Source organism: Terrapene carolina, unplaced genomic scaffold (assembly GCF_002925995.2).
Source record: "Terrapene carolina triunguis isolate 2854851 unplaced genomic scaffold, T_m_triunguis-2.0 Scaffold211, whole genome shotgun sequence".
In the NCBI taxonomy this organism is placed as follows: domain Eukaryota; kingdom Metazoa; phylum Chordata; order Testudines; family Emydidae; genus Terrapene; species Terrapene triunguis.
In genome coordinates this window covers 2,745,538-2,756,759 of record NW_020664562.1, presented here as the reverse complement: position 1 = coordinate 2,756,759, position 11,222 = coordinate 2,745,538, and the positions used below count along the sequence as shown (strand labels likewise).

The following is an 11,222-nucleotide window of genomic DNA, read 5'->3' as shown; positions in this document are numbered from 1 at the left end:
AAGCTGCATATGAGTCAACAGTGTGCTCTTGTTGCCAAGAAGGCTAACGGCATTTTGGGCTGTATAAGTAGGGGCACTGCCAGCAGATCGAGGAACGTGATCGTTCCCCTTTATTCGACATTGGTGAGGCCTCATCTGGAATACTGTGTCCAGTTTTGGGCCCCACACTACAAGAAGGATGTGGAAAAATTGGAAAGAGTCCAGCGGCGGGCAACAAAAATGATTAGGGGTCTGGAGCACATGACTTATGAGGAGAGGCTGAGGGAACTGGGATTGTTTAGTCTCCAGAAGAGAAGAATGAGGGGGGATTTGATAGCAGCCTTCAACTACCTAAAGGGGGGTTCCAAAGAGGATGGAGCTCGGCTGTTCTCAGTGGTGGCAGATAACAGAACAAGGAGCAATGGTCTCAAGTTGCAGTGGGGGAGGTCCAGGTTGGATATTAGGAAACACTATTTCACTAGGAGGGTGGTGAAGCACTGGAATGCGTTACCTAGGGAGGTGGTGGAGTCTCCTTCCTTGGAGGTTTTTAAGGCCCGGCTTGACAAAGCCCTGGCTGGGATGATTTAGTTGGGAATTGGTCCTGCTTTGAGCAGGGGGTTGGACTAGATGACCTCTTTAGGTCCCTTCCAACCCTGATATTCTATGATTCTATGATTCTAGGTGCAGTTGAGCTGAGCTGTGACAAGAACATAATGATCATTTAGATTGAACTTCTGCATAACACAGGACACAGAATTTCCCTCAGTGATTCCTGCACCTAGCCCAACAAATGGTGGCTGAAACACAATGTAATCTGTGTCTTAATTTACTCATCTGGAAAATGGGGATAATAAGAAGGGACTGATAAACATCCATTGCTTTTAATAAAGATGGGGGATTCTTCTCAATACAGGTAGGATACTTTGGGGTGGTTTCTTAAGAAAGGGTATTGTCTAGTAAGGGTGTACTCTTAAGCAGGTTCAGTGAAGCCTATTTGTCTTATGGGAAAATAAGGAGGGAGGCGTACTAGACTACATTAAAGTTTATAAAGCACTTTGAGATTCTTGGATTGAAAGAGCTGTAATATTTAAGTGCAAAGTACACAATTATTAGCTACTGCAGATGAAGCACTGCATATGTACTATAACTATTATACACAAAGGGCAGAATTAAGGTTACTGTGAGAATCTTAACTCTGATTTATTTGTCTTTTGTGCAATCATTTCATTGTTTTGATACAGATTTTGCATTTGAGTTAAGACAGAAAATAATCAATTAGTATTGCACCAAGAACACACATTTGCCTTTATCTGAACCTCCAATCCCCAGACGTATAAACATGGATTTGTCTACACTCCCAACAAATTACTCTGAGCTGAGAATATCCATGAGAAATATTAGACTGAAAGACAAATGTCTGATGGTTTTAAAGCATCACAAACCACTGAAACTAGAAATACTTTCAGTAGGAGATAGCCTCTAACTCTCTTGGGATTTTCCAAAGAGCCTAGATATAGAATGAATGTGCCTCCTCAGCATAGCAAAAATAAGAACTACTAACAAAATAGTGTATTTCAGAAAGAATAAATAAAAAACGCTATGACTGCTGGCTACAGTGCAGAATACAGGAAGGTATCCAACATGAGCAAACATGAAATGAAGGACTATCTTCATTTGAGATAAATCCAAATACTTCCAGGAACTTCTGTATCCCAAAACATTAGGATTAACCTATTGTGTTAGAGCAGAAACTGCATTTTCCTGTCAGCTGCAGTCCCATTTGAGGCTTGTAATCTAATGTGTGATGTACAGGAAGTACAGGTTGTTCCATAGACTCCTTTTTAACTTGGAGTTTTCCTGTCCAAGTACTTATCCTAAGCCCAAACATTCTTCATTTTGAAAAACACGTATCAGGCATATTCAGATTAACAGAACCCCACTCTTTCAATCACCCAGCTCCTGCCTCTTCAAATATCTGGGTCTCCTAGAGAATGTCTTCCCAAGATGTACTTATTCTGCTACAGTAAATCATTTTTGGGGTTTGTTATGCCAAAATTATCATCTGTTCAGCTGCCAGTAATAGCTGAAAAGATTAGATGAGTTAATGGTGAAGAAAAAGAAAATTGGTCAGTAAAATGGTCAAGCTTTTTAGCAGGAATATAAATTTGTGGTTATGATACTCAAGAACCTTCTCTAGAGCTGAAAGACTGACAGGCCCAGATCAGTCTTCGTGCCCCCATCACCCAATTCCTAAATCAACTAATTACTTGAGCTATGAAAATGGGCAGGCAATAAAAGACTTGCACCTCCAAACAGTCCATGCATCACAGTCGGGTGGGTCTTTCTGAAGACAAGAAATAAAATGCCACACAAACTAAAAGTGTCATTTTCAAGCAGCTTATTCCTAAACCAAATTTCTTTTATAGTGTTAGAGGTACCAGTTCATTTCAGGCCTATATAGAAGACTATGTAGTTTTAACTCACTCTTTCTTTTTTTTTAGTTGAGTGAAAAAAAAGCATCTGTAAACTTTAATGGGGTTCTCCATAACAGGAACTCTCAAAATATGGCTGGTCTTTCATTAAATGCTAATATTATTGATGTCTGGGCAGAGACCAACATTAGATTTTTCTGCATGGCTCATTTACTATTAGGAAGAATGTGTGAGTGGAAGGGCACTTATAACTAAAAGAAAATAAGGATTTAGAAAGGAAGTATTGTCTCAGTATTAACTGTAGTGCTGCAATACTATAATCTGATTACTCCCTTAAACTTAATTAGCTCATTGTTTATTCTTAATATGATAATAAAAACCTTGCCTAACATTATCTACCACGACAATGTTGTCAATACTCAAGGTAGGTTCAAGTTGTTAAATACAGTATGTCCAAGTTCATGCATCACAGTCCTCTTCCCTATTACAATAATCCAAACTAAAATAAAATAATCAGAACTAGCAAGAGACAAGAGCTTTTCCTGATTGCTTTTAAGGAATTTTAGTATCCAAAACTATTTTGATAATCATAGAATCATAGAAATGTAGCACTGGAAGGGACCTCAACATGTCATATAGTCCAGTCCCCTGCATTGAGGCAGGACTAAGTATTATCTAGATCAGACGTGGGCAAACTATGGCTCGTGGGCCACATCCGGCCCACGGGTCAGTCCTGCCCAGTCCCTGAGCTCCCAGCCAGGGAGTCTAGTCCCCGGCCCCTCCCCCGCAGCCACGCCGCCGCGCGGGCCGCACTCGGGGGGGGGGGGGGCGTCAGGGGATGGGGAATAGGGAGGGTTGGGAGTGGGAGTCCCAGGGGGCCTGTCAGGGGGCGGGGATGTGGACAGCGGTTGGGAGGGCAGTCAGAGGACAGGGGGTTGGATAAGGGGGTGGGATCCCAGGGGGCAGTTAGGGACGGGGGGGTCCTGGGAGGGGGCGGTCAGGGGACGAGGAGCGGGGGGGGGGGGGTGGCGGGGGTTGGGGGGTCTGAGGGGGGCAGTCAGTGGGCGCCAGGCTGTTTGGGGAGGCACAGCCCGGCCCTCCATACAGTTGCACAACCCCAATGTGACCCTCGGGCCAAAATGTTTGCACACCCCTGATCTAGATCATCCCTAACAGGTATTTGTCTAACCTATTCTTAACAGCCTTCAGTGTCGGAGATTCCACAATCTCCATAGGTAATTTGTTCCAGTGCTTAACTACCCTTATAGTTAGGACTGGTCTACACTGGGGAGGGAATCGATCTAAGATACGCAACTTCAGCTACGTGAATAGCGTAGCTGAAGTCGAAGTATCTTAGATCGATTTACCTTGGGTCCTCACGGCGTGGGATCGACGGCCGCGGCTCCCCCATCGACTCCGCTACTGCCGCTCGCTCCGGTGGAGTTCCGGAGTCGACGGGGAGCGGGTTCGGGAATCGATATATCGCGTCTTAACGAGACGCAATATATCGATCCCCGATAAATCGATCGTTACCTGCCGATATGGCGGGTAGTCTGGACGTTCCCTTAGGAAGTTTTCCTAATGTCTAAACGAAGGCTATGTCTACACTAGAGACCTTACAGCAGCACAGTGTACCAATGCACCTGCATGGCCATAAGGTCTCCTGTGTAGCTACTGTATGCCGACGGGAGAGAGTTCTCACATTGGCATAATTAAACCACCTCCAACGAGCGGTGGTAGCTATGTTTGCAGGAGAGCATTTCCTGCTGATATAGTGCTGTCCACACTGATGCTTCTGGCCGTGTAACTTATGTTGGTCACGGTGTAGTTTTTTCACACCCTGACAGACAAAAGTGATAGTCTAGACAAAGCTAAATCTCTGTTGCTACAATTTAAACACATTACTTCTTGTCCTGTCCTCAGTAGCTAATGAGAACATTTATCACCCTCCTCTTTATAACAACCTAGTACGTACTTGAACACTTATATCCCTCCTTAGTTTTCTCTTCTCCAGACTAAAAAAACCCAGTTTTTTCAATCCTTCCAAATAGGTCATGTTTTCTAGACCTTTAATAATTTGTTTTGCTCTTCTCTGGACATTCTACAATTTGTCCACATCTTTCCTGAAGTGTGGTGCCCAGAACTGGACACAATGCTCCAGTTGAGGCCTAATCAGAACAGAGTAGAGCGGAAGAATTACTTCTTGTGTCCTGCTTACAACACTTCTGCTAATGCAACCTAATGATGTTCATTTTTTTTACAACAGTATTAGATTGTTGACCCATGTTTACTTTGTGAGCCTCTATAACCTCATGATCCTTTTCTTCAGCATCGTTCCAAGAAAGTAATTTCCTATTTTTTATCTGCAATTGATTATTCCTTCCTAAGTATAGTGCTTTGCGTCTGTCTTTATTGAATTTCATCCTATTTAATTCAGACCGTTTGTCATAATCATTTTGAACTTCCTGTCCTCCCAAGCGCTTGCAACCCTTCCCAGCTCACTATCGTCCACATACTTTATAAGTGTACTCTCTCTGTCATTATCCAATGGATTTATGAAGATATTGAATAGAACCCAACCCAGGACAGATCCCTGCGGGACCCCACTCGACATGCCCTTCCAGCTCGATAGTGAGCCCTTGATAACTACTCTCTGAGTATGGATTTCCAGTCAGTTGTGCACCCACCACATAGTAGTTTGTCTAGGTTACATTTCTCCAATTTGCTTATGAGAAGGCCATGTGAGACAGTATCTAAAGCCTTTCAAAAGTCAAGGTATATGACATCTACTGTTTTGCCCCTATCCGCAAGAATTGTTACCGTCAAAGAAGGATATTGTCATGCTGTCTGGAGTGGCTCATGACTATGAGTACCTATATCAAGGCAGACTGTCAAAAACAGGGCATACACCACAAAATGGTGGTGAGTTCTATAATTAGATTTCACCATGCCAATAACAAATATGAACTCCTGGATCACTGTAACAGACTTACCATGGAGTCAGAGAGAGTCCTCTTAGACTCTCCAGTCTATCTTGCCACCCAGACAAACTGGACTTAGTGATAAATGGTCACTTATACCAAAATCACACTACATTCAGATTGTTCCTAGTCCCAAGAGACCAGTCACTCACTACAGATCAGTTGGTATTCTAGATCTTACACCAAAGACAACGCCTGTAGCCAATCCTGTAACAAACTATCTAAAGGTTTATAAACTAGGAAAAAGAAATAAGAGTTATGTACAGGTTAAAGCAAGCAAACATATACACAAAAATGAGTTACCATCTAAATCCTAAGAATGACAGAGTTGTACTGATCTGTCAATTCCAAGTGTCTTTCAGGGCGGACCTAGGAGGCAGCCTCTGGAGATCTCTGGCAGTTTAGAATCTCTGGCCCTTCAGAGTTCAAACAGCCAAAAAGATGGAAATTTTCCTGTGGCTTTGTTTTATTTCCTTCATTCAGCTTCCAAGCCCACAGCTTCCTTGCATGTATCATTTCCCAAGTCTGATAGGGCCATTAACCAATCCTTTGTATTGCAATGTTTCTTGATAGCCCATCTGATTTTGGGCAGGGAGGGGTAACAATTCCCATACCTTAGTTAACAAGTTCAGAGCAAACATTTTCAAAGATATAAAGCAAAACTTACATATTTTCTTATAGCATGGAATACAGACATTGTAAGTGAGGTTAATGCATGCAGCAACCTACAACTATTTCATAGAGTCTAAACACTAAATACATTCTTATAAGACTAATAAGCCTGCATGCAATACTGAGTAATTACTCGCACACAGATGAGGCTTCACTGCTACCAACACCCTAGCTAGCTAGATTAAAACTAGCTCAGGTATGTCTACATGACCTGCCCTCCTATTGTGATTACAGTGTAGATCAGTGGTGGGCAACCTGTGGCCCATCCTGGCAATCTGATTGCAGGCCACGAGACATTTTGCTGATGTTGACCGTCTGCAGGCATGGCTCCCCGCAGCTCCCAGTGGCCGGGAATGGCAAGCTGCGGCCACTGGGAGCTGTAGGGGGCTGTGCCTACGGATGGTCAACGTAAACCAAACATCTCGCAGCCCGCGATCAGATTACCTGATGGCCGCAGGTTGCCCCAAACTGGTGTACATATACCCTAAGGAGCTTGAGTTGCTGGGATGGGCTATATTGAATTGACTGGCGCACTTTTGTTCCATGCAATGTATTTTGAATTTATACCAAGGATGCCTACAGCACATGAATAGGTGCTCTTTTTAGTATTTTAACGAATCTAACAACAAAAAATAAGCAAATAGCCATTTAAGATAAACCCCCAAATCTGGAGCATATTGAGAAAGAGCATGTACATGTAGGAAGGGAAGATACAAATAAGGACTGCCATCGCATTATACAGATTAATAACCACATCAACTACATCCCTTCAAACTACTATTTCTTGTTTACATTTTTATGCAAGTTGAAAACCCAATTGAGAATGCAGAGCATCCTCCCCCTTTCTTCTAAAAAGGACTTACTACTACTAGAACCCTTCACCCTTGCAGCTGTGTGGTGGGTACTTCTCTCAATAGAACTGATTTAATTAACTTAGCGCTATCAAGCACAATGTCTGGTCCAATCTACGATACTTCTAACCATAATGATTTAGATCTCTGAAATTTTCTATTATATTCTAAAATGATAAAAATTTGCTTTAAAATATGCAATAGTTTAATCATATACCAAGCAGCAGCACCACTGAGACCTTGGAATATTTTTTTTTCTCATTTGAAGAGACATGCAAATACACAGTAACTTACACTTTAAATTAAATGATCTGTATAGACTGGAACATTGATTCAGTAAAGCATGTAAGCACTTGCTTAACTTTAAGCATGTGCTTAGGTCCATAATGGAATTTAAGCACATATTTAAGTGCTTTCCTGAATTGTGGCCCTAATGCATGTTACATTGTAAGACAATAGTTTTGTTGAGGGTTAATTTTACAACAGCTAACAAAGTGCCATAATTGTGTCACTAATCATGAATCTATGCTAATAGCTAAAAGTTGTGAGCCTGTAACCCAGCATTGTTATGGGTTTATTGTTGCATCATTAAATAATTTTTAAAATGGGCTGAATGTGTATGCACTGCATAATTAAAAGAAAGTCTACACAGAAGGTGGTGGAACAGGTGGCTACAGGGAAGGAACAAAACAGAAGGCCAGGATGAGATGCCAGAGCTGCGTGCAGGGAGACAATAATAAAATAATTTTCATACGACAATTGCTAGAAGAATGCTAGAGGGGAGAACACAATGGGCAGGTCTTGTGATGTTTAAACTCTGCTCAAACATCACCGAATGACTCAGTCTACAATAATAGTTGTTCTTAGATGAAAACCACCTGATCACTTTTTTCCTCTAACAAAATGTAAAGAATTATACATCAACTTAAATTTCAAGCTACAGATAAAAACTGGCAGTAACATAGCATTACCCTATTTTTCTACGGTTATTACAGATTTTCTGTTACTATATACATGTCACCCCTCACTATTTCCATGGTTGGCTCTCTTCTTCCAGCACATATCGGATGTCCTCACTGTGCTATGCCCATCATGTCCCTTTACAAAAGGATTAGCTATACAGATGTGACAACTGTATGAACAGGCATGTTCACATGACTTCACTGTGCCTCCTTTCTGCCAAGCCTATCTATCTACACACATATCCTTTGTTCAGAAAGGCACTTCACAGACAATGCTAACTTCTGGCCTCCCTTTTGAAGTTGAGATGGGACTGCATAGCTATTTTCCCTGTCACTTAAGCTTCTGAAGTTGACAGTTTAGGAAACTCTAACCTATAATAGGTACAGAGTGAGCCCAACAGACAGACCATTATCTCGGAAAGATGATGATTTAGCTATAGATACACATGTACTAAGAACATAGGAATTGCCAGACTTGATCAGACCTGAAGTCCATCTAGTCCAGAATCCCATCTCTGACAACAATCAGCAACAGATGATTCAGAGGAAAGTGGAAGAACCCTGTAGTAGCTAATGAGGGATAAAATGCTCCCCACCCCACCATTAGATCCCCTCCTAATCCCTAACAGAGATTGTCTTAAAATCCAGAATCATGAGGTTTAAAATCTCTTCCAAAATTTATAGCATGCTATAGATTATAAACATGTTAGGAAGAGGACTTTCTGCAGAAGACACAAATATCAAGAACATGGCTTTTCAAAGGAGTTAAACATTCAAACTGCGCCCCTAACTCCCTTTGAAAATCTCAGCCAACAAAAGTAACAATAATAATTAACAACATACAATAAGGTTCATAGCACAACAGGAAAATAAACAAGTAGAGAAAAAGAAAAAGAAAAAGAAAAAGAAAAAGAAAAAGAAAAAAGATACAGAAAGGCAAAGATAAGCATAATTCTCTTGGTGGGCCCCTTGCCCTTCATCCTGTTCCCTACACCGAGTATACTCAATCTTCTCTATCCAATCCCACTGCAGAGCTCATTTCTTTAGGCAAGCTTTGCACCATGAACTGTCACCCTTTGTACTTATTTTCACCTCATAATCCTTTGTTTATGGCTCACAGTACAATTCACACAAAATTAAATTAAGAGCAAAATTAACAAATTGTATGTCTCACCACTAATGAATGGTTTTGCATTCATGCTGTATTTGTTCCTCTCACTCCCAGTTCATTTTCTATTTGGATTGTAAAGCTTTTGGGTAGGGAAATTGTCTCCTTCCATGTCTGAAAAGTGCTATACACACCAGAGATGCTAAATAAATACAGTTCCATAAAAGAAACTATAAAACTGGGAACAAGTTCCAGCTCAAAGTCATTTATTGAAATGACTCCCAGGGTGAGTTAGAGAGATGGTAAATTTCTCTATGTAGATAAATGACAAAAGGATCTCTTTCAAATATTTTGTTTTAAAATGTCAGAGTGTCTATACATATTTATTAGGGACTGCAAGTGATGTACAAAAATTTAGAAAGACTTCACAGTTCATCTATTAGTACAAAAAGCAAACAGAATGTTTACTAATCCCAAGAGAAAAAGAAAAAAGTGGGAAAGTTCTACATAGTGTACTATACTTTCTGTTATACTTGATGTAAGCTATCATCTTGCCTACCTATAAAGGCTGCCAAGAACTTTTCAACTCTGCCAGAGCTAGTAATACTGGCCAGAAATGTGTGTCATGTCTCAGCTCAGTTTCCAAAAAATAAGATACGAGGCTTTCAGAGCCAGGAAAAAAAGTGCAAAGGACAATAAAAACAAATACTGGCAACTTAATATTGTTGGAATACATCAGATCAAATGAATCCAAGTGCTATTAATCCTATAGGACTGCAGCATGACAAATACACTTCATTTAGATTTTAGTGGCCCTATGAGTGTCACACTGCTTAGGAATTACAGCTGGGCTACTACTGGATATTATCCAATTAACATGAGGCAATGATTTCCAGTACTCAGCTACACACATGGTAACATTCTACTTTACAGAACTAGATAATTTTACCTTGGAATGAATCTATTGATGTTTCCACTGCATATATACTGCAATATCAGACTTAAGGTGAGTCAGCCCTCAGCCATACTAATAGCTTTCGCTGATTTTTCTAAATACTCATAAAACAGAAAACAACACTGTCCTGCGACCAGGTGTGACTGGAGAGGCAACCTTGTAAAATAAATAAAAATCCATACACCACAGGTACTACGTTGACACAAATATCCCCTTGCAAGTACTTAATACAGAGTATGGTGCTGACAACCATAGATAATCCTATTGCTTTCAGTGAGCGTACTCCCCTGGTAATAACTCCTATGCCCGCTGTGGGGTGTTTGCAGGAATGGGCCCAAAGTCAGGACTTGGTAATCTGTGCTATTTTGGACAGACCTAAGAATTTTTTTTAATTATGACCAAGCTAAGGCCTTGTGTAAACTAGGGATCCGACCCCATTTCACCCACTGGAATAGCTGTACCACCACAGATTTCCAGTGCAGACAAGATAAACTGCGAAAAGTCACAACTTTTACTAGTGCATCTTATCTCAATTTCAAGCAGAAATAACAACTACCAGTTCAAATGGCAGATTTGCTTGTCTACACTAGAAACCTGCAGTAGTGGCTGACTACCCCACAGCTGGAATTAGGGCAAATCCACAATGCAGATAAATCCTAAATATTTTTAAGATGCTAACGGGACTCTGGTTCTGGAGGAAGGGCTGTATGCTCCTTCTGTAGAAGGTCTTCTTAGAGACTCTTCTTGTAGGATTTGGTATAATTCTAAATAAGAACAAGAAATAACATTTATTGCCTTTTTAAACTTTATTTTGACATGATAGAATACAACCCTGTACTCACATCATATACACTATTGTAATAATCTTTGTACAAAGTTATGCCTTGTTAGATATCATTTTAAAACTCATTATTTGCTGTATTATGTTATTAACACATGTTCCACATCACATAGCCCCGCCCAAGCAGAAGTCAGGTCCATCTTAAACAAAGGAAGGAATGTGTGCTTGCCTGAATTTGAATTTAAGCAGTAAACAGAGTCATCAAGCAGGGAGGGAAAACAAAGGAAGACAAATAGATAAAAAAAACCATCAGGGAACATCCTTCCACATAGACTCTGTCTCCTGGGCATCAACTGGAAATGTTTTTCAAGAAAGGAACTGAAACTGTAAAAAAGGAGGGACAAACACCCCATGCACCTCTTGCCCCCCCCCACTTCATTCTATGCACCTGAGAAGACACACAGAAACAGTCATTGGACTCTGAGGGAGGGATCCTGATCT

General features: G+C 40.9%; 1 protein-coding gene across 2 annotated transcripts in view; it reads right to left on the bottom strand.

Moving 5' to 3' along the window:
* The window catches only part of LOC113407422 (uncharacterized protein C1orf21), a 191,388-nt gene that overhangs the window by 41,692 nt on the left and 138,474 nt on the right, over nucleotides 1-11,222 (bottom strand). The gene's annotated exons all lie outside the window — the stretch shown is intronic.